This window comes from Marmota monax, unplaced genomic scaffold (assembly GCF_021218885.2).
Source record: "Marmota monax isolate L192 unplaced genomic scaffold, Marmota_monax_Labrador192_F-V1.1 WCK01_AAM20220418_F8-fsc00520, whole genome shotgun sequence".
Classification (NCBI taxonomy): Eukaryota; Metazoa; Chordata; class Mammalia; order Rodentia; family Sciuridae; genus Marmota; species Marmota monax.
The window spans coordinates 298,243-318,967 of NW_026694854.1; the positions used below are offsets into that span (position 1 = coordinate 298,243).

Genomic DNA, 20,725 nt, shown 5'->3' on the forward strand with positions numbered 1-20,725 from the left:
GTCATATTGCCTGTGAATGAAAAATGATAGGTTTGTCTTCTTAAATTACCTTATGTTTTCTTTTTTCCTTTGACAGAAGGAATCTTTGTTTTGTTCTTGATTTTAAAGAAAAAAGTTTTAACATCATATCCTTTAAAATGTTTGTAGTAGGTTTTCAATAGATATAATATCTTTCTATTCCTATTTTGCTCAGAGCTTGCTCAAAAAAGCTTTAATCATAAGTAGTTACTGAGTTTGATCACTTGCTGTTGAGAAAATTCAATGGCTTTTCTTTAATAGTTTTAATGTCCAACTATCCTTACTTTTTTATGTTAATTCAAAATTTAATACATTTATTAATTTTCTAATCTTTGGTTTACTTATGCATTTGTAATAAGTAAGGTTGGTTTGTAATATTTCTTTCTGAGTTAGAGAATATTCCTTTATTTTCTATCCTTCAGTAAAGTTGGCACCAGCATGGTATTTAGCTGTTCTTTGAATGTTCAGCCAAATTCATCTGGGCCTGGGTTGGAGGGAGGGGTGAGGGTAAGTTTTTAATGGTTGTTTCCTTTTTTGTAATTGATTAGAGTTCTATTCTTGTTTCTATTACTTCCTTTATTTTAATCATTTTGTTGTAGATGAACACAATACCTTTATTTTACTTATTTATTTTTATGTGGTGCTGAGGATCGAACCCAGTGCCTCACAGATACTAGGCAAGCACTCTACCACTGAGCCACATCCCCTACCCTCTATTACTTCTTGAGATAGTTTTGATAAGTCACATTTTGCTGTGACATTGATCATTTCTGCTTTTTTCAAATATATTGCCATATTATCTGTATGGCACCGTAGCTATGACCCCTTTTTCATATGTTATATGATTTGAGATTACTGACGCTTCTTTCAGAACGTTTGGCTACACATTTGTCTATCTTATTCATTTCTTCAAAGAATAAATTCCAGTGGACACTGTTTGTGCTGCATTCAGCTTCTCTGGGGCCCTTGTTCTCTTCTTGCAAATTCAGGGTAGTTTTGCTTCCAATCAACAGCATGTAAAACTCAGCTTCAGAGGACTGACCTCAGGCTACTGGAGCCACTTTGCCCACCTATGCAGATAACTTACATCTGTGGGAATATGGAAGTCCCTGAGTGGAATGTGTCTCATGTGTACCTCTTATTTCAGAAATCCACTGTAGAATAAGGATCAAACTGTTATCTGTGGGACCTGGTCTGGAAGGGCACCCTTGCTGTACTTCTTTTGCCCTGACCACCTTTGACTATCCCCTTCCATGCTTCTCCAGGGAACATTTTCTTGTTGAGTACTTACTCATTTTCATCTCAGAGTCTCACTCTGAGAAACCCAACAAAATAGCAGGTTTATTTCTTATTTTTATTCTCTATATTGTGTTTTGTTTTCTATTACTGTTTTATTAATGCATCTCTTTATTCTTTTTCCCACTATTTCCCACTATTGGGGGATATTTTCTAGAATGAGATAGTTAGCTTCTTACTTTTCTGTCTCTTTTTCCTAATATAATCATTTTTAACAGCATAATTATTTTAAAATACAAGCTGTGACATGTTAAATTTTCATTATTTTAAATGTAAATATTTCCTCATTTTCACAACATTTTTTCTTTAATTTTCTTTAGTGCTGGTCACTAACATGTCCAGTGTTTTTTAGTCATGTCTCTATCATCTTAAAGTCAGCCATGGGAATGGATGTGTTTGAGCCAATAGAACATGAGTGGGATATGATATATAGGACAGAAAACGTAAGAGCCACATGCCATCTCTTCACCACTGCAACTTTTTAATATGCAAGAAGGCCTTATCCAACCAGTGTGGGGCCCAACAGGAAGAAAACATGGGATGGATTTCCAAATGACTTAGACTGGAATTATACTATGAATGGGAAATAAACCTTCATTGCTTTAAGATGGCCAAGATATTTCAGGCCTATATGTAATTGCAGTATAACTTATCCTGACAGTTGTACTGACCAAATAATGTTTAGAAGTATCTTTCCTTTTTAATCTTTAAGTGTAGAGAGTAATTTCAAGCATTTTTTCAAGTTCACATTTATTGGAGTGTAGTCAGGGAAAATATCCTATATGTTACTGAGTGTTTGGTATCTGATGAGATTTTCTTTGTATTATGACAAGCAATCAGGTTTTTTTTTTTATTCCATATGTGTAAACTAGATTAAGCTATTTAACTGATTAATTCAAACTTTCATATCCTTATTACCTTTTTAAATTTGTTCTAATTAGTTATACATAACAGTAGAATGCATTTTGACACATCATACATTAATGGACATGTAGATCAATGGTACAGAATAGAAGACACAGAGACAAACCCACATAAATACAGTTATCTCATATTAGACAAAGATAGTAAAAACATACATTGAAGAAAAGATAGCCTCTTCAACAAATGGTGCTGGGAAAACTGGAAATCCATATGTAGCAAAATGAAATTAAACCCCTAACTCTCACCCTGCATAAAAATCAACTCAAAGTGGATCAAAGACTTAGGCACTAAAACAGAGACCTGCACCTAATAGAAGAAAATGTAGGCCCAAACCTCCACCATGTTGGCTTAGGAACTGACTTCCTTAACAAGACTGCTTATTAACTTTTTATGTTTTAATCTATATTTGCAAAGAGAGTTTTTTTTAAAACCCATTATGTATAGATTTTTAAATATCTCTTTATAGTCCAATTGATTCCCGTTTTAAGTATATTTGAAGTCATAATATTAAGTACATGCTAGTGGCAAATTGCTTATAGTAAATGGCCTTCATTATCCCTAAGAATGCATTTTTATCTTAAACTCTATTGGTCAGAGAGGTTACTTCTGTAAGGTGCTCCAAAGTTATCACTCCCTGGGCTATCACTGGCCTAAAGTAAATTTTTAATATTAATTTCTTAGCTCGGGAGTTGTAGCAGCTAGTGGTTCCAGGGCCATGCACATGATTTAAAATCAAGTTCCAAAAATATGTAAGATATAACTAACTTCCTTTTCATTTCATTTTCATGGATGGTAGATTTTCTTTCTAGTCACCTTTTAGTGGAGGCCTAACCTTCTGACAGTTTCAGCTCATGAAGGGATCTCAGTTTCAACTCTTCCCCTCAGGGCGGTCCACAGCCTCACCTCCCACCCCTACTCCTAGCCAGGGCATAAGCTCAGCTCACTTTCTTTCTCCTTTGGTTTTCAAGGCCTCCTCCATCTCCTTCTTCTCTTTCTCCTTTTCCTTCTCCTCCTTTTCTCTGCTCCTGAGGATTGTATTAGTACTTTTTAAAAGGAGTTTCACAGTAAGAGGATTTTATATTATCTGGTACCAGCATCCCTGGAAGTTGTCTTAATTATCTTTTTATAACTGCATGTCACTAATGCTTTTGTCTTTCTGAGCAAAAAGATCACAGGGTGAAAGCAGGATTTTGATAGGAAGTAGGAAGCAGATAAGGGCACTATGTTCTTGTTCTTGGGAAGATATTCTTTAGTCTGCCTACTCTAATTAAGATGATAATCACCATTACACACACACACACACACACACACACACTTAGTTTTATTTTGTCCTTATTTCTCTATTTATCTTCTTCAGGGAGAGAAAACTCAGGGAGCTTAGAAGGTTAATCATAAATGATATGATAATAATAACAGCATTGTGATAAGAGCTGACATTTATTAACATTTAAATAAGCCAGGGCCTAAGCAAAGATCTTTGCACATATTCTTTCATTGAAGCCTAAAGACCCTGTGAGGTTCTGGATCTGACAAATGCTAAGCAACTTACTCAGGTTCATACACCTAGGAAGTGGCAGAGATCCAACCTCTGTCAACTGAAGCCAGAGCCTGCACTGGCCTGTACTCTCTCTTGAATATTCCAGTTTAAATATTTAGGTTCTCATTCTTTACTTACCACCCCAATGTCTCCATCCCCACACATAATATCCACTTAGTTGTTTAGTCTCTTCTCGTGTTACACAGCAGAGGGATATTATGTAAATACAAATTTCTGGAGACTAACTCCTGATTCTGCTGCAGAGCCCAGCTCAGAGGACACCTCCCCCAGGAGGCTTTCCCAGATGCCTGCAGGCTGGTTAGGTGTTGCTTCTCGTGGCTCCTAGAAGTGCACTATGCCACAATTACTTAATTCTATGAATCTCTCCTTGTCTTTGAGCTATATCTGAGGGTGGATTCAGTCTGTCTCTTGTTCTTCTCTGTTGTTTCAGTCAGCTTTGTGCTGCCATGACCAAAAGACCTGACAAAAACAATGAAGAGGAGGAAGTGTTTATTTTGGCTTACAGTTTCAGAGGTCTCAGTTCTTAGATGGCCAGCTCCGTTGCTCTTCCACCATAGAGTGTCATGGTGGAAGGGCATGGAGGAGGAAAGCAGTTCAGAACCTGGCTAACAGGAAAGGGGTGGTGGGGTGTGCATGCTCTGCTCACTAGGGCAAAATAAAAAAACTCAAACACACCCCCCCTGCCCATGATCCACCTCCTGCATCCACTCCCCACCCACTTACATTTACCACCCAGTTAATCTTCATTACTGGATTAATACACAGATTAGATTACGCCTCTCATAACTTACTGTTTACCTCTAGACTTTCTTGTATTGTCTTACACTTGAGCTTTTGGTGGACACCTCATATCTAAACCACAGTATCTGAGTCCCAAACATGTATCACAAATCCTGATACATGGGGGGCCTGTGTCACACTTTTTTTTTCTTTTTGGTACCGAGGATTGAACCCAGAGACACTATCACTGAGCCACTTCCCCAGACTTTTTTATTTTTTTATTTTGAGACAGGGCCTCCTGTTGCCCAGGTTGACCTCCAACTTGTAATCCTCCTGCCTCAGCCTCCCAAATTGCTGGGATTACATGTGTCTGCACCCAGCTCACATGGTTAACCTTTGATGAATAAATGAATGCATGAGTGAATAAATTGATAAATATTATCTTTCATGGATAATAGAGAACAACTAAATGTATTTCCAAGAATAGAGTTTCTTTATTAGTCTTAAAACATACTAATTTATTCTACTTGTGATCTGAAAATATGCAACAAATCTCTGTAGAGATTCATATTTTTCTGATAATGTGCCTGTTTCGAAATTGCTAAAGTGTCACAGAACAAGAACAAGTACACCTAGGGCCCTGCATAAAACCAGCTCACATATTCCTAGGCCTGAGGAGATCTATCGCTAGTGAGTCCAGTCTAACTCTGTACCTTCCCTCTAGGCATAAGGAACATTCTGTTTGCCTTGTGCTCAAGCACTGTGCTCTCCCGTTGTGACAGCGGGACAAGATGTTGCTTCCTCTGTGGGTGGCCACTCTTGGAAACCCTGTAAATTTATTGCAAACTGATGCATTTATTCCCAAAGCAGTAATTTGGGTGTCTTTTTATTCCCTCTGTTCCAAAAGGATATTTTCATTGGGAATGTCCATTTTAAAAAAAGTGTGACAAATCTAGGCACAGGTACAAATCCACGCACCAGGGCTAATGCTGGAAGGAAACTTCATTTCTCCTGCATTAAAGGTGATGGACCAGCTTGCTTTCTCAGAAATAGCACAGAGATGTCTCAGTCACCTGGCTCCTATTAAACCGTGCCATGTTCATGAGCCAAAATGTTGCTGGATCTGTTCCCCTCTTGAAAAAAAGAAAAACCACATATACTCAGGAACACAGTTCTTTTTAATTAGCCCCAGATGGGATTTGTTAGTATGCCTCCTCCCATTCCATAATAAATCCTTATAATTAAATAACAGATACTTGTTATTCTTGTGCATGCAGAAGCCAGAAGCAGCTTTTCTCGGCATAGAAAAGTGGGGAATTGGAGAGCTGAGAGGAAAGAGACCAGCCAGGTGGTCGGGTTTTATATTTAGAGGAAGTAGGGAGGCTGTGTGCAAGGTGGACACAGCAATGCCCATCTGGGGAGTCTCCCTGATCCTAGATGTCTACTCTGCTGGTTGATGGGAGATAAGAAGGCCATGTAGGCTTCAGTTATACCCACTTACCTCACTTTGAACCCTGTCTTTCCAACGAAGAAGTTATGTGATACTAAACCAATTATCCAACCTCTCTGAACTTCAGTTTGCTCATCTGTAAAATAAGAAGAATTCTTCCTACATCACAGGATTGTTATGTTGAATTAGAAATCTGTTAAGCCCTAGGTATGGTACCTGGAACATAGTACATAGATATAATAATCACATGTAATAAGACTGATTATTATTGTTATTAACAGAGAACAGTACTAGTGTTATATAATGAGGGAGATGTGTGATGTGAAGTTGTGTTAAGGGACCCACAGACCAAAGCAGTTTTCTTATCCATGATCTTATCATGATGCCTATCCTCTCCCACCCCTCACTATAAAACCATTACCTAAGGGCCACCTGGAAACACGTATTTAACAGAATTTTAAAATAATGGTGCAGAGGCAGGCAGACAAAACAAGGGCTATCTATACATTATGAAAGATTTACTAAGGAGACCAGAACCTATTAGCAGCCATGGTCACATTGGATAAAACCAGCTGCTGAGAGAACTCTGTTATCAAAACTTGAATGAGGGAAGAGGCAATGTATGGCCTGAGGCATAGAGATATACTGCACAGGGTAGCCTGAAGGGTAAGATCACCTATGGCTTAGCACAGGAAGGGTAGAGAGATTTAAATGGGGGATAGAAAAAGGAGGAATAAAGTCCAACTTGGCCAGTTTTTAATTTTTGCATTAGTTAAGAACTAAAGAAAGAAAAGAAATATTTTAGAAATTGGAGCTATTACTAAAATTGCTATTGAATAATCTGGTTGTGTGAAAAATTCATGAGTAATCATGAATCCTTATCCTGCATTTCGCTTAAGGATTAAGTAAGAAAGAAATGCAGGAAATCGTAAACCCCTGTAATCAAGCAGGGTAGTCTTTATGAGCAGCGACTGCCCTACTTCATCTTGGCTCATAGAATTTCTGGCAATGCAGCTTTGAACCTGGCACCAAGTTTATTCTTCAAGTCAGGAGTTAAAGGCTTACTCTGCTGCAGGAGGCAATGCCACAACACAGAGAACCCCATGTCCTGGGCTTGAATAAGTCATTTACCCAACAGTGTGTATTGTCTACAGTCTATTTGAGACAAGGGAATTGCCTCTCATGAATAAAACTGGGCTAGTGGACACAACACCAGAGAGACAACTCCAACTCAGTATTAGGAAAGACATTCTAACACTCAAAGCTGTTCTATGAGAAAATATATAAGTACAAAATCCAAATCACCAAATGTATGTCAAGCAAAGGCAACTTACAGAAACACAAATACTAAAGAGGAAATGTGACTCATTGAGTTTAAAGTTCACTTTCAATTTTTCAGTCCTGTAAAGGAGAACATGTAACCTTCAACTACAATGAACTTAAAGTTTAACCAAGAAAACAAACTGTGGACATAATGACGGATCCAAAGCTACAGAAAATGAGCCAAATCAATGGTCTAAAAACAGTACAGAAATTCCAAAAGGCAGCTGTCCGAAAAATATTTGATAAAAACCTGAAATTTCTCCACACTTAAAGAAGATTCACTCTTTTGCAAAAGCAATTGGATTGGGTTCCTGGAGGTGAGAAGAAAGATTAAATAAAATTTGGAGCCAAAATATGGGGGATGGGGTGTGAAGTTCGGTGGTAGAGAGCTTGCCTTGTATGCATGAGGCCTTAGGTTCAATAACCAGCACTGGAAAAAAAAAAAAGGCAGGGTGGGAGGAGAGAAAGAAGAAGAAAAGAAAAATTGGCACACAGACTCTCATGCAGTCCCCATAATGTTCCTGCTTAAATGTAATACAGAGCATAATGCTTGCCAACAATAAATAACCACGAATAAACAGTTGCTTGGCAATTTCATGAGAAAAACCAGATCTGTTTAATTCTGTTCTCTGTATGTCTGTGCTCTAGAGATCTAGTCTCAATATTTTGATTTGCAATACATTAGAATTCATTTGCAATAACTTAGAATTCAAAGACACGGCTTCCCAATTAATTATTAATTCAAAAGACACAATCTGTGACCTCATGATTTTCTATGGGCTTTGAAATCATTACTCATTCATTCTTCATTTCTGAGAGTGTTAGAGGATCAGATTAGAAAAGGAATTCTTCATCCAACTAACATTATGCATCAGCCTGAAATGGGAAATAGAGATACATTATGTAGGGCCTGCCACTCGGTGTAGTCTAAAGACCAGCTGCAACGGGCATCATCTGGGAGAGCCTCAGCAATGCAGAATCTCAGCTCCTCCATCTCCAACCTCACTCCCAGACCTACTGAATCAGAATCTGCATTTTAACTAGATCCCCAGTGATCCCTGTGCGTATTCAAATTTGAGAAGTTCAAAACTAAACAACAGTGACTCTGTTGCCCACCTTCAAACCTTCACCACCTGAAAGCCTTTAAGAAGCAGCAGCAGTTTCTGGGGGGGGAAAAAAAAAAGAAGAGAAAATTACTCAGATTGTAATCATTCATGGAATCACTGATTAAGGTGTTTGTCTTAATCAGTGTCCTGTTTGTCCTGTTGCTAACGTGGTACAGCCATGTTTAACATGGGCTGGCAGAGCCTTCTGCTGTTGTGACCCAAATCAGCTGATTAGTCTCAGTTAGTTACTAGACTTTGGGGGAATGGAGAGGAGAGCCTTAGACCCAAGTCTGGGCAAGGAAAAGCAGCTGTTTCTCATAAACTGCAATGAACAAGCCTAGGAGGGCTTCAGCATTTGTAACCTGAAAACTCCTGCCTTTCTGTCAACAGAGAGAAATCCCTTCCTGCTGTGGTGATGTTGGAGATACCAAAAGCTGCAGTGGAAGCTCAAGCCTGAATTTAGCCACGAAGGGGAACTTTAGGGGCATCCAGGTTTGAGAAATATACCAAACAAAGTATTTCCTAGAATACTTTCTCAATTCAAAAAGACCATTGATTGCAGGAAATGACATGGATTTCACAACAGCTTTTCAGGAGGGGTGGGCAATGCTTCTTTAAATGCAATGCAGATATATCCCTATTTTGCAAAAAGTTAAATAAAGTGAGGGCAAGGTTTGTGGGAGTATATCTTAAAATCAGGAAAACTTGGTAGATTAATGCTTTGACAATTTCACTGGCCAGTTTGCTAATGTATATTAGCAATTTAGTTTTTACATGGCTTCCTGCAAATGCGTGTTAAAAAAAATGATGTTCACTGTTTTCTGCAGACATTTCTTTGACTACAGGACTGAAACACAACCCTAAGAGCTATATAGAAGAGAAACATCAAGGCTCCAATTTTTCCTAATAAACTTGGGTTGAAAATTGGATAAATGTGAGAATTTGTGAGCCTACAGAATTTTGCCTTTCATGATGTAGGTCCTGAGTCTAGGCATTGAATGTTCCACACTTAATGAAGAAAGCCCAACAAGACCATGGGTTTGTATGTGAAACAGGATGTTGTTCAGAATCAGAGAGAGAAACCAAAACCCAAGTGCTACCAATACTGTTCTCAAAATACACAGTGAATCCATAACATTCTGATTGCCTAACATACAAATTCAGAACATTTCACCCTGTTACACCACCTCCTTGGGACCATTCTGGCGTCCCTGGTATTAAGTCACAATTCCTTTCACTCTAACCCTAGCATAAGAAAAGCACACCAGTTAAGAACTTCAGATAGCACCATTAGGAAACCTAAAGCCAACATTAGATAATGTTCTTCTCCACCCTGCCTGGGTACAAAAATCTTCAAACAACATTGCCATGGGTCAGATTTTATAATGAATTGTTTTTGTTATAGGAAAAGTAGTTTCTTCCTAGAAAGCCCTTATGGATAGTTGAGTTTTCTCCTCCCCCTGCACCCCACCCCCCATGTTAAAATTGATTTAACATAAACATTAAGATTTCCTATGAACTAAATTTACCATAGAGAAAATGATAAAGAGGAATCCTGTGGGTTTATTAGTGGAAAAATCTGCCACAAGGAACTGTGATCATATTTTCTTTTTTTATACGTTTATATAAATTTTAAAAATTCTAAATGGGTATTTATAAAATGCAATTTTTTTAAAAGAAGTAATTCTTCTTTATTTATTTCTTATATACATGACAATAGTGGAATCCATTACATTCATAATTATCCATTCACAGCAGTTTTTCGTAACTCTGTATATAAAGTAGGTTCATGCCAAATTATGCCATGAGCGCTCTTTTTTTTTTTTTTTGCATTACAATTCTCAATACACCTTTATACCACGATTTGTCATATCTCTATTTGTATATAAGATATGTTGACACCAAATTCACATCTTCATACATGTATTTTGTATAATGATGACCATCACCTTCTTTCATTGAGGCCTCAAGCTTTCAAGAATAGACATCTTTGACTTCTCTTTCCCCTGAGTCCTAAAGCTCCCTCTAGTGGCCAAGAATATACACCAAGTACAGGTATGGAGAGCACACATGTTCTAAAGCCTCTTGTTTTTAGGTAACACCTTTGTTTCTACAGCATTTGCACATAGATCTGACTTTTTAATACAAAAACTTTATGAACTATGGTTTCCTCCCATTTCAAAGTTAAATAAACTGAGGCTGAGATGAGGTCGAGTCTTGTACAAGGTCATGTAGTTGGTGACAAGAAACTAGGGCTGGAGACCAGACATCGTGACTCCCACACCCAGGAAGGTGTTCTGCACTGTCTCATGTCCTACAGTAACTATGCAAAGCTGTACATGAATATTCTCATTGATGCTAGTACTCTTTTCACCTTCATAGAAGCACTTTCAAGATGAGAATTATGAAGCCATATTTAGCAAATGTTTCCATACAATATTAAGGAAATTCATGCACCACCTTAAAAGATAGCTACTGACTGCCCCACCCACACCCTGCCACCAGGACACATCAACATTTACTAGATACAATCTTCACACACCAAGAACCCAAAGAAGATGAACTTTGAAGTTCTTTACTCTTTCCCTTAATTACAATGCTTTCCATGCCTATGTAGTTATTCCTTCAGCCCATTATCCAGAGTATTTAAAAGGATTAAACAAATTAGTATATATTTGCTAACATTTAAGAAAAAGCTAGTGGATATTGCCACCAAGGCATTCTAGCATTCCCACAGGCATGCCTAGGATTAGTGGCAAACTGGGATGTTTCTAGGAAAGTAGCAATTTGGAAGCTTTTTTTTCAAATGTAAGAGCACACCACAGTCTAACTGGCTGGCTCAGTGAAATGCCTAAAGAAGCAACATAGTGAATACAGAAGAGGTTTTCTCAGTGAACAAAAGCCAGTACTGTCTCTAAATTCTTACCTCTTTTCATTCTGGCATTTCCAATGGCTTTGGAAAAGCCACAATGAACAGCCATGGCTTACTAATTCACATAAGCCTCTTTCACAACAGTTCCATGAGGATTGGGACCACATCTACATTGTTCAGTCAACATTTCAAACACCCAACACTGCCTCTGGCAGTAGTGTACATTCGAAATGTTTAAAGAATGACTGTGCCAATGGTCTTTATTGAGCCAGCCCTTCTGGGAACCTGCTCATCCCTGCCCCCAAATAATCAGTGGCCTCTGGTTACCTGGGACATTTTCCTCCAGTCCTCCACAGACAACCTCAGGATCTGGATACTTGGCCAACCTGATGAAAAGCCCTGTTCTCTATTCTGAGACCCATTCCTAAGTCTCGGTTAGGTGCCAAACACACATAAGCAATCATAAAAGCTTCCTGCCTTAAACCTCCCAGGAAGTGTATCATAGTGCAAAAGGGCTATTTTTAAGTGTGTAAAAATGCCAGACTCTGATGACTAAAAGAACATTTCAGCATTGAGACAGAATGCTGAGGGTTCCCCAGAGCTAGGAGAGCCATTTTGAATTACCTAACACCCATTTTACTCAGTTTGCCTTTCTGTGTCTGAGCTTTGATCAGATCACTTCTCTCAGGCTTCTGACAGACACTGCCCACCTAGTGAAATGTCACCTCAGAAATGTCTTCTCCAGCTCCCACCTGTTTCTATAGCAGAGCTCACACCTTTATGACTGTGCTGACATGATTGTGATTATTTATGTCTTTCCCTCCTACTTCCGCATATTGCAGTAAGTCCAATAAGAGAAGTCGAAGATGCTGAATTAAAAAATGAACTATAGTGGCACATGCTACTCAGGAGGCTGAGGCAGGAGGACCACCTGAGCCCAAGAGTTCAAGACCAGCCTGGACAGCATAGTAAGACTTCATCTCAAAAAGAGGAAAGGAAAGGGGAGGGGAGGGGAGGAAAAAGGAAAGTATCAACCATGAGGTTTAAGCCATGATGCCATTATAAGATGAACACTATCTTAGGTTGAAAATGCATTAACTACACCTACCAACATCATAGCTTCACAACCCAGTCTACCATAGTGGCTGACTGTGAGAGAGCATTGTACATATATTGCTAGCTTGGGAAAAGATCAAAATTCAAAATATGGATGCTCATTATCTTCTCACCATCATAAAGTCAAACAATCTAAGTCAAACTATAGTAAGTCAGGACCCTTTATATGCCTCTCACTCTTCAGTTTATTTTTCTCTTCTTAATTCTGGCCAAAAGCCATACTTTTTCTTGATTTTGTCAAATCCAGTTTTTTTTTTCAGTAGTTACCACCGTCAACATCCTTAGGAAGCATAGAGGTTTCTCCATGAACAGGAAGGTCTGAGCTATAAGACAGCTGGGGTTCAAATACCATTCACCAGACCTTACACCCAAAGTGCTCCTCTTCCCCCAGTCATCCTGTTGGATATCTTATTTAAATCAAATTTTTCCAAAGTTTAGGTGCTTGGGTACCATCTTCATGATTTTTGCCACAGCTAAGTAGCAACTGAGTTAATATTTACTGAATATATTTCCTTACATTAACTCAGTTTTAAAAAATATTTTTTGTAGTTGTACATGGACAGCATGCCTTTATTTGATTTATTTTTATGTGGTGCTGAGGATCAAACCCAGAGCCTCATACATGCAAGGCAAGTGCTCTGCCACTGAGCTACAACCCCGGCCCTAAAGTAACTCAGTTTTTTTAAAAAATATCACTTTCGTAAATAATATTCATAAAATATTAAGTTGGAGATGTTATTTTTTCCCAATATGTACTAAATACAAAACTATTAAAATGAAAAAAATGCATTGAAATAAACTCATAACTTAAAATTTTTGAAAACAACTCTTGTCTACATGGCCATGAAAATCACCCCCAAGTAACATCCATAGCATAATAGCCTCACTTTGCAAAATACTCTTCTAAGCCTCAACACCCTCTTCATGCCTTCTAACCACTCCTTCATTCTCAGAAGACTACCTCACTTCCACCTGACTTGGATTCCCTCAACTTGCCCCTCACCAAATCTCCCATCCCATAAACACACCTCAGAGCATTCCTTCACATGTTCCCAAACTTGTGTCTTCCTCTTCTGCTCTGAGGTGGAGTAGCCCTTCTTTTTGTCCAAGAAATGTAATTCCCTTGTATTCTGCAGCCTATTCCAAGGTATTGCCCTAAGGATCCTACTCTACAAATTAACTTCCCTCTTGCTTGTATTTATCTTAATTTGAATTGTGAAATATATAATGAAAAACATATCAACATATCTGTTGAATTAAATAATAAGAAAAATATAAGAGCGTGTATGTCCATCACCTTATAAAACACTCTTGATATCTTCATTTACTTTTGCTTAGTCTTAAATTTTATATAAATTGAATAATATTGATTATATTTTGGAATTTGTTTCTTTTTCTCAATATTGTGCTTTACGGTTTATTTCATTTTAGTGTTTAGCAAGTTTACTTCTGTTGAGTATTTCATGACTAATTCACAATGTTCCTTCATTTTCATTTATGTAGACCATTTCATTACATGATTAATCCACAATTTATCATGTTACTGCTGTTGGATATTTGAGCTGTTTTGGGCTTTTTGTTATTAAAAGCAATACTATAATAGACATTCTTGTAATTGTGTCCTGGTGCATATGAGCATTTCTCTTGGGAGGTGGCTTTCAAAAATTGTTGAATACAACTCACAATAAAAAATACATTTTATACTATAGTGACACAACCACATCGATGTTCATAACAGCTCAATTCACAATAGATAAATTGTGGAACCAACCTAGATGCCCTTCAACAGATGAATGGATAAAGAAACTGTAGTATATATACACAATGGAATTTTACTCAGCATTAAAAGAGGCATTTGCAGGTCAATGAATGGAGTTGGAGAAGAATATTATGCTAAGCAAAGTAAACCAATCTCAAAAAATCAAAGGCCGTTCTCTCTGATTAATGTATGCTGATCCATAATGGGAGCAGGATGTGGGGAGAATGGAGGAACTCTGATTGGGCAAAGGGGAGGGAAAGAAGGGGATGGAGCATGAGGGCAGGAAAGATGGTGGAATGAGATGAATATCATTACCCTAGGTATATGTATGAATGCACATGAGACGTGACTCTACATCATGTATAACCAGAGAAATGAAAAGTTGTTCTCCATTTGTAGAGACTGAATCAAAATGCATTCTGCTATCATGTATTAGAACGAATAAAAAAAAAGAAATACATTTTATATGTAACAACAAATCCCATTACAACTGTAATGCATCAATTTTAAAAATGTGGGGAAAAAATTCCCACTTAAAACTAAAAAACAAAACAAAACAAAAAAATTAGCCAGACATGGTGACACACACCTGTAGTAACCCCAATGAGTTGGGGGCTGAGGCCGGAAGATCGCAAGTTCAAAGCCTGCTGGGGCAACTAAGTAAGGCCCTAAACAGTTTAGCAAGACCCTGTCTCAAAAAATAAAAAATAAAAAGGGCTGGGAATTTAGTTCAGTGGTAAAGTGCCCCTGGGTTCAATCCCTGATACCAATATATATATATATATATATATATATATATACACATTTTAAACACAACCTAAAAAGATTAATAAAGCAATTAAAAACCTTACTATTAGCAACCCAAAAGATTAACAAAATAATGCACATACTTATTAACAATTCATTATGATATTTTCCATTTCTATTCTATTCAATTTAGGCCTTTCAATATTCTGTTCTAGTTCATTTTTTTTTTTTTTATTGCTGGTTCACTCACCTAACCTGATTTTAAAAACTTTTTTTACATACCCAGGATAGTGATATTGCTGGTCTGCAAAACACTTTCATGTTTTAGCTTTCCTAGGTAATGACAAACTGTTCCAATGGCAAACTCTAAATCTATATTCCCACCAACAGAAAATGTAAGGTACATTGTTCCAGAGACATGGTAACTTGATGACAAATGAATTTTTAAATTTCTTTCCTATTAGTTGGTATTACATTTTTTCATTGTGGTTTTAATTTGCACTTCTCTGACTACTAATGAGGTGGAGCATTTGCTGTGTTATGGGCTGTTTGTGTTTCCTTTTCCGAGAAATGTCTGTTCATATATTTTGACCACTTTTCTATATCTTATATATTTATAAAAGTCCTTAATATTTTCTGACTGCTAAAGAGGATCATTGGCTAAGTTATAAATGGGGATTACTGAAGGGACACCTCTTTGTGATTGTCTCTTCCATGTATCTTCCATCCTGCAACGTGGACATGATGACCAGAGCTTCAGCATCTGTACTGGAACAAGAGATGGCTTTGGGGTTGAAAGTTCTGCACCAAAGGGATAAGGCAGGAAGACAGGAGCATAGGCCCTTACTGACCCTTGGAGCCAAATCAGCCAGAACTATTGCCTTCTGGACTCTTCAGGAATGAGAAGTAAACCTCAGTGTTTAACTCTCTTTTTCTGAAGAAGAGGGGAAATATTGGAAACAAGAAGTCAAGGCCCAATTAGCACATCTCTCAATTCTGAAACCTCAGTCATCCTATACTCTTTACTCTTCCCTGATCCCAACACCAAACAAATACTGCTGAATTTGACTCCTAAATGTCTCTCAAATTTTCCCTTATCTCTAATTTCATGCTTCCTGAATTTAAATTTCCAGCTTTATTTCTTGCTTAGAGTAACATAGTAGCTGCTAAAGTGAGTTTTCTAAAAATAGGCTTTTCTTTTCTCCTTAAAACTCCAATCTCACCACCTATGGAATATAGTCTATGTATCTTAGTACTGCATCCTTGGCAATTCACAACCAGATACCTATTTTCTTTGCTTTCCCTTGCACACAACACACACACACACACACACACACACAGGTGTATATATGTGTGTATATGTATATACACTTGTGTATACACACACATACACATATATACACACACATCCGAAGTGGTTTCACGCCCACATACCTTCACACAAATTGCTTGCTCTTTTGTTTATCTGTGTGAATCTTGTCATTTAAATTCCAATTCATGTTATTAGCTCATCCAGCCAGTTTGCCTTGATACCTTTCATCCCTCCCTACGTTTCTTCCTAAAACCATGTGAATAAGTGAAAATACATTTTAAGGAAATTAATAAGTGAAGCATAATAATTCAAATGACTCTCAAGAAAGAATATTCCTCTAAAACTGAAGAGCTGTTTGATAGTGTTTAAACAAATTTGACATGGGAGTGGGGAGAAATCACCAGAAAGAAAATTTAAAAATTAGAACCCCACCCTCAAACAGTGGTAAGGATGAATTATGTGAGCTATGCATAACCTTGCTAAGGATTTAGCAAGGTGCCTGGAACATAGTAAATATCCCACTAATTTTAGCTATCACAATAATCACTACTATTAATTTGTGTAATTATATTATGAAACACCACAAAAGCTTGTGAAGGTTACAGAATTCCTCGAGTGGTAGGAGGAAACCTGAGACAGCCTTAAGACAACGTGCTGCAAGGAAGTTCATTTCACAAATGTGAAAAAAGGGGATTTCCTTCTTAAAAGTGAGATAACCATATGGCTTTCCTAGGTAGCAGATGTTGCTTGGGAGTGGAAGGTAGCCATTCATTTGCATGAGACCATTTGACTGTTGAAATTGGAGCCATGAGCTATGTGACCTTCCTTGTTTACCTGGATAAGGAGCCAAAACTCTGAAACTATTTCAAGAACTCAAACCCCTACAAGTTGAGCTTGAATGTTTATATACACTTTGTATGAATATATGTATAAGCAAGGCACTGTCTTAGCAGGATATGGTAGGAGTATGAGTGGGAATTGAAACAACAGACACATTGTCTAGATTTCTCTTTGTTATGAGAGTTTAAAGGACTGATCATAGCTTCACACATACTGTGTGTTTATGCAGTAATTATGTTTTACAACTCGTTTTGGTTTCTTCATTAATGCCAAAGATTCTTTTTTCGAATGTGATAAACCTTTTTGGCTCCAACATACTGGTTCCAAACATTCCTTGGCCTCTTTGTGCTTAACGGTGGAGTTTTAAAAGCCTACTTTTGTGTATCGTGTATGGGGGAGTCATAGGTAGGGCTGAGGACAAAGGAGAGGAAAAGAGAAAGTGGATCTTAGAGGACTGGCTATATTTTTAAAGTAAATGCACATGGCAATCATTTATCATCAGAAAAGATAGTAAAACATGCAAAAGAAAAACAGCCCTAAAACATAATTTTAGGATTCTAAATTCATTTAGATGACAACAAAACCTGATTACACACAAACATGTGGATACATATCCAGAAATAATTGTATATCATTCCCCATACTTTGCTGAGATATGTCCATTTGACTTGTTCCATTGATAAAAATTAGTAGCAATAACTATTTGAATGTATCATTGCAACAGGGTTAAAATCAAATGTGCCAAAAATTAGTTTATTCCTTTCTGATTTCACTCTTATGCATAGATTAGATGACCCCAAATAGGCCCTATGAACCCATATATATTTTGTACCCTTATCCTTTTCCAATATTTATTTGTAAAGGTATCATGAGAAAAGTAAAGAATTATGAAAGATTGTCATTCTGTATAATACATGTAATATATATCTAATATGATATATATATAATAACATATATCTAATTTATGTACTATGTTAGGTATTTTGCTATTACTAGTAAGTTAGCTTCTCTATGTAAATGTTTTCTTCTTGGTAAAAATACAGATAATAAGAATAACTGAAAAATATGGTTATTGTTAAAATTTATATTAAATTCTTAGAACAATGCTTGATACATAGTAAATAATAAGTATCCAGAACTATTATTAATTTCTATTATTTAAATTAATCCTCAAAACCACTATTTGAAGCTGACATATTCATTTTACAGATGAGGACATTGAGATTTAGAGTATAAGGACTGTGCTTACTTATTGAGCAAATAAGGGTCAGAGTCAGACTTGGTACCCATTTCTGCATACTTTGAAGCTCATGCTCCCAATTCCATTGCATTGTCTCCCCAATCTGATAGATTTCATTCTTACTTTGGACAGGGAGTCTTTATTTCTGTGCTTCTATCTCCTCATCTATAAAACAGAGATAGCAGTGCCTACCTCCCAAGGCCTTTAGAGAAAGCACTCACTATATTTTTATTATTCTGAGGTTTGTCCTAATGGCATTCCTTTGTAGAACTTAGGGCTATTTTAAGACTGTCTATACAAATTAAAAAAAAAAAATGGTCACACAGTCAAGTGATGACCAATTTTAACCTCATCTTTCACCCAGTGACATGATCATTATGCTAAAGGTCCTTTTAATGTGTTTAACATTTCATTTCTAAATTTTTCTTTGAACCTCTCTTGGAAGAATCTTAACATCTTTATGTAAAAATAACAGACTCAAACCACCTGAAATAACAAAAGTAGGGATTTTTTAAAGGAGATATGTTTGTTCTGGAATACCATGAAAGAAGTCAGCTAATTCAGCAGATTACTAGCTTCAAAGTAGCTCAACTTGACCAACTTGGAAGCCAAGACAGTATTCATAGTTAGCATACAAATGTGAATTTAACGACTGGCCTGACAAGTGCATTGTAAAAGTTGAATGTAAGAGAAAAAAATAAAGTGGGGGCCAGAAAGAGAGTGACTGCTTCGTTCTTAATAGGAGTCCCATTTATGAATGCTAACTTGTTATTTCAACAGTTATAATTAATACTTTATGAAACCCAGTCAGGCTCAAGCTGTTACTCCCAGTAGGACTCCTCCCTCCACCCCAAATATGACTTCACCTTCCATGTCTTAAATGGCTAAGAATTTCAAATGACATTCTAAAACCCAAAAGACTGAACAGGGCATTCTGTAAAAATAGTTCTTGTTAAAATGCAAAATTCTACACTCTTAAGAGAATTTAAGTATCCAGACTTTCACCAAAGGATTGCTTATCATACATGGCATCATCACCTCTTGACTATAAACACTAGCAGAGGCAACCAGTGGCCCAGATAATCCAAAAATCATTTATTCAATTTTGGAATGTGTTTTCATATTTGCATTTGATCTTGAGTGTTATCTGGAGTTTTTGGAATTGGAAATTGAAACAAAATAATGAGGTCACACTATTTGACTTAAAGAACCAAGGAAAGCAGTTCATATTTTCTACCTTGAACTTGTCCTCAGCTCTTTCGGTTTCATCAAAAGTTGAGACTTCATATGCCAGTCCACCAAACTTTTTCAGCCTGCAACCTTTGTGGCTTACATCTGCCATTAAGTGAGGGAGAAAATTGCAATTGGGAGTGGAGGAATCTTCTTTACTGGTGCCTGCCAGCAGGGCCACACAATGTCAAAATATGAACTTAGGGCTATTTTGGATGATCTGTAGTGGATTACTCCCTCTGCACCCTCAGTTTCTTTTCCATACAAGCAGGTCACGGTGAGGGTTAAATGAGATGGTATGACAGAGCACTCAGCCTAGGGCTTGGCTTGTATTTAATTTTGTATAATTGCTTGATTACACAAGCTTGAGGTTGAAAGAAATGCTTCCTCTGCCAAGTCAATTGGTAAATTATTTTATATAAGAATTAAATATTATCCCATAGGATAAATATTTTTAACATCTTTGCAGAATAAAGAAAAAACATCAGTGCTCTACCACCCAATGACAACCTATATAAAGTAACATGTTGAAGAAGTGCAAAATATCACAAGGTCAAGAGCAAGGAAAACAAGTACATGAGGATACAACAGCCAGAAAACTCTTTGATTTTTCTAACCAAAAGCTCTTCTTCAATAGTCTGCAACTTATTGTCTTATATTATGGCAAGTTATAACAACCGGGTTTCATTTCAATTACTTACTACCAGCATTCAATGTACTATGGCACTTTTGATTCATGATAATTTCATTATACTGCTGGATCACTTATTAATGGTTTGCTTAACTCCTAATACACTAAAGTCTGCAATACCTGAATCAATGCCTTGAAAAGCCTATTCAACCCATTGCAGAACTTTTTTATAACAGCAACAAATAATATAGAGTATTTTTTTAACTTTAGTAAACACTAACTCAGAAGGTATTAGGCAGTAATTGTTTTTCAATTACACCTTCAGCTTTGGAAGAGAAAGTAATATTTTGTTATCTACTCTCTATGTTCTTAGAAGTAACTTACATGTTAATCATATACAAATGCTTTTCAGTGGTTTTATTGTTTCGTATCTCAGTGATTCTCAGCTGAGGTGGGATTTGTCAAATTTCTAGGATTTTAACTCTACATCATTAAAACTATATAACATCAGTGAAGTTCATTTGTAGATTAATAAAGATATTAACTTCCCAAACATCAAACTGAAATTATTATTCATTAATAA

At 36.9% G+C, this 20,725-nt stretch overlaps 1 long non-coding RNA gene across 1 annotated transcript; it reads right to left on the bottom strand.

Moving 5' to 3' along the window:
- Nucleotides 1–3,721: 3,721 nt before the first annotated feature.
- Nucleotides 3,722–7,352, bottom strand: LOC124080457 (uncharacterized). Its single transcript, XR_006847728.2, has 3 exons — nucleotides 6,018–7,352; nucleotides 5,495–5,649; nucleotides 3,722–4,255 (listed from the first exon to the last, which is right to left on the bottom strand). It is a non-coding gene; the product is annotated as an uncharacterized LOC124080457 (long non-coding RNA).
- Nucleotides 7,353–20,725: the final 13,373 nt, after the last annotated feature.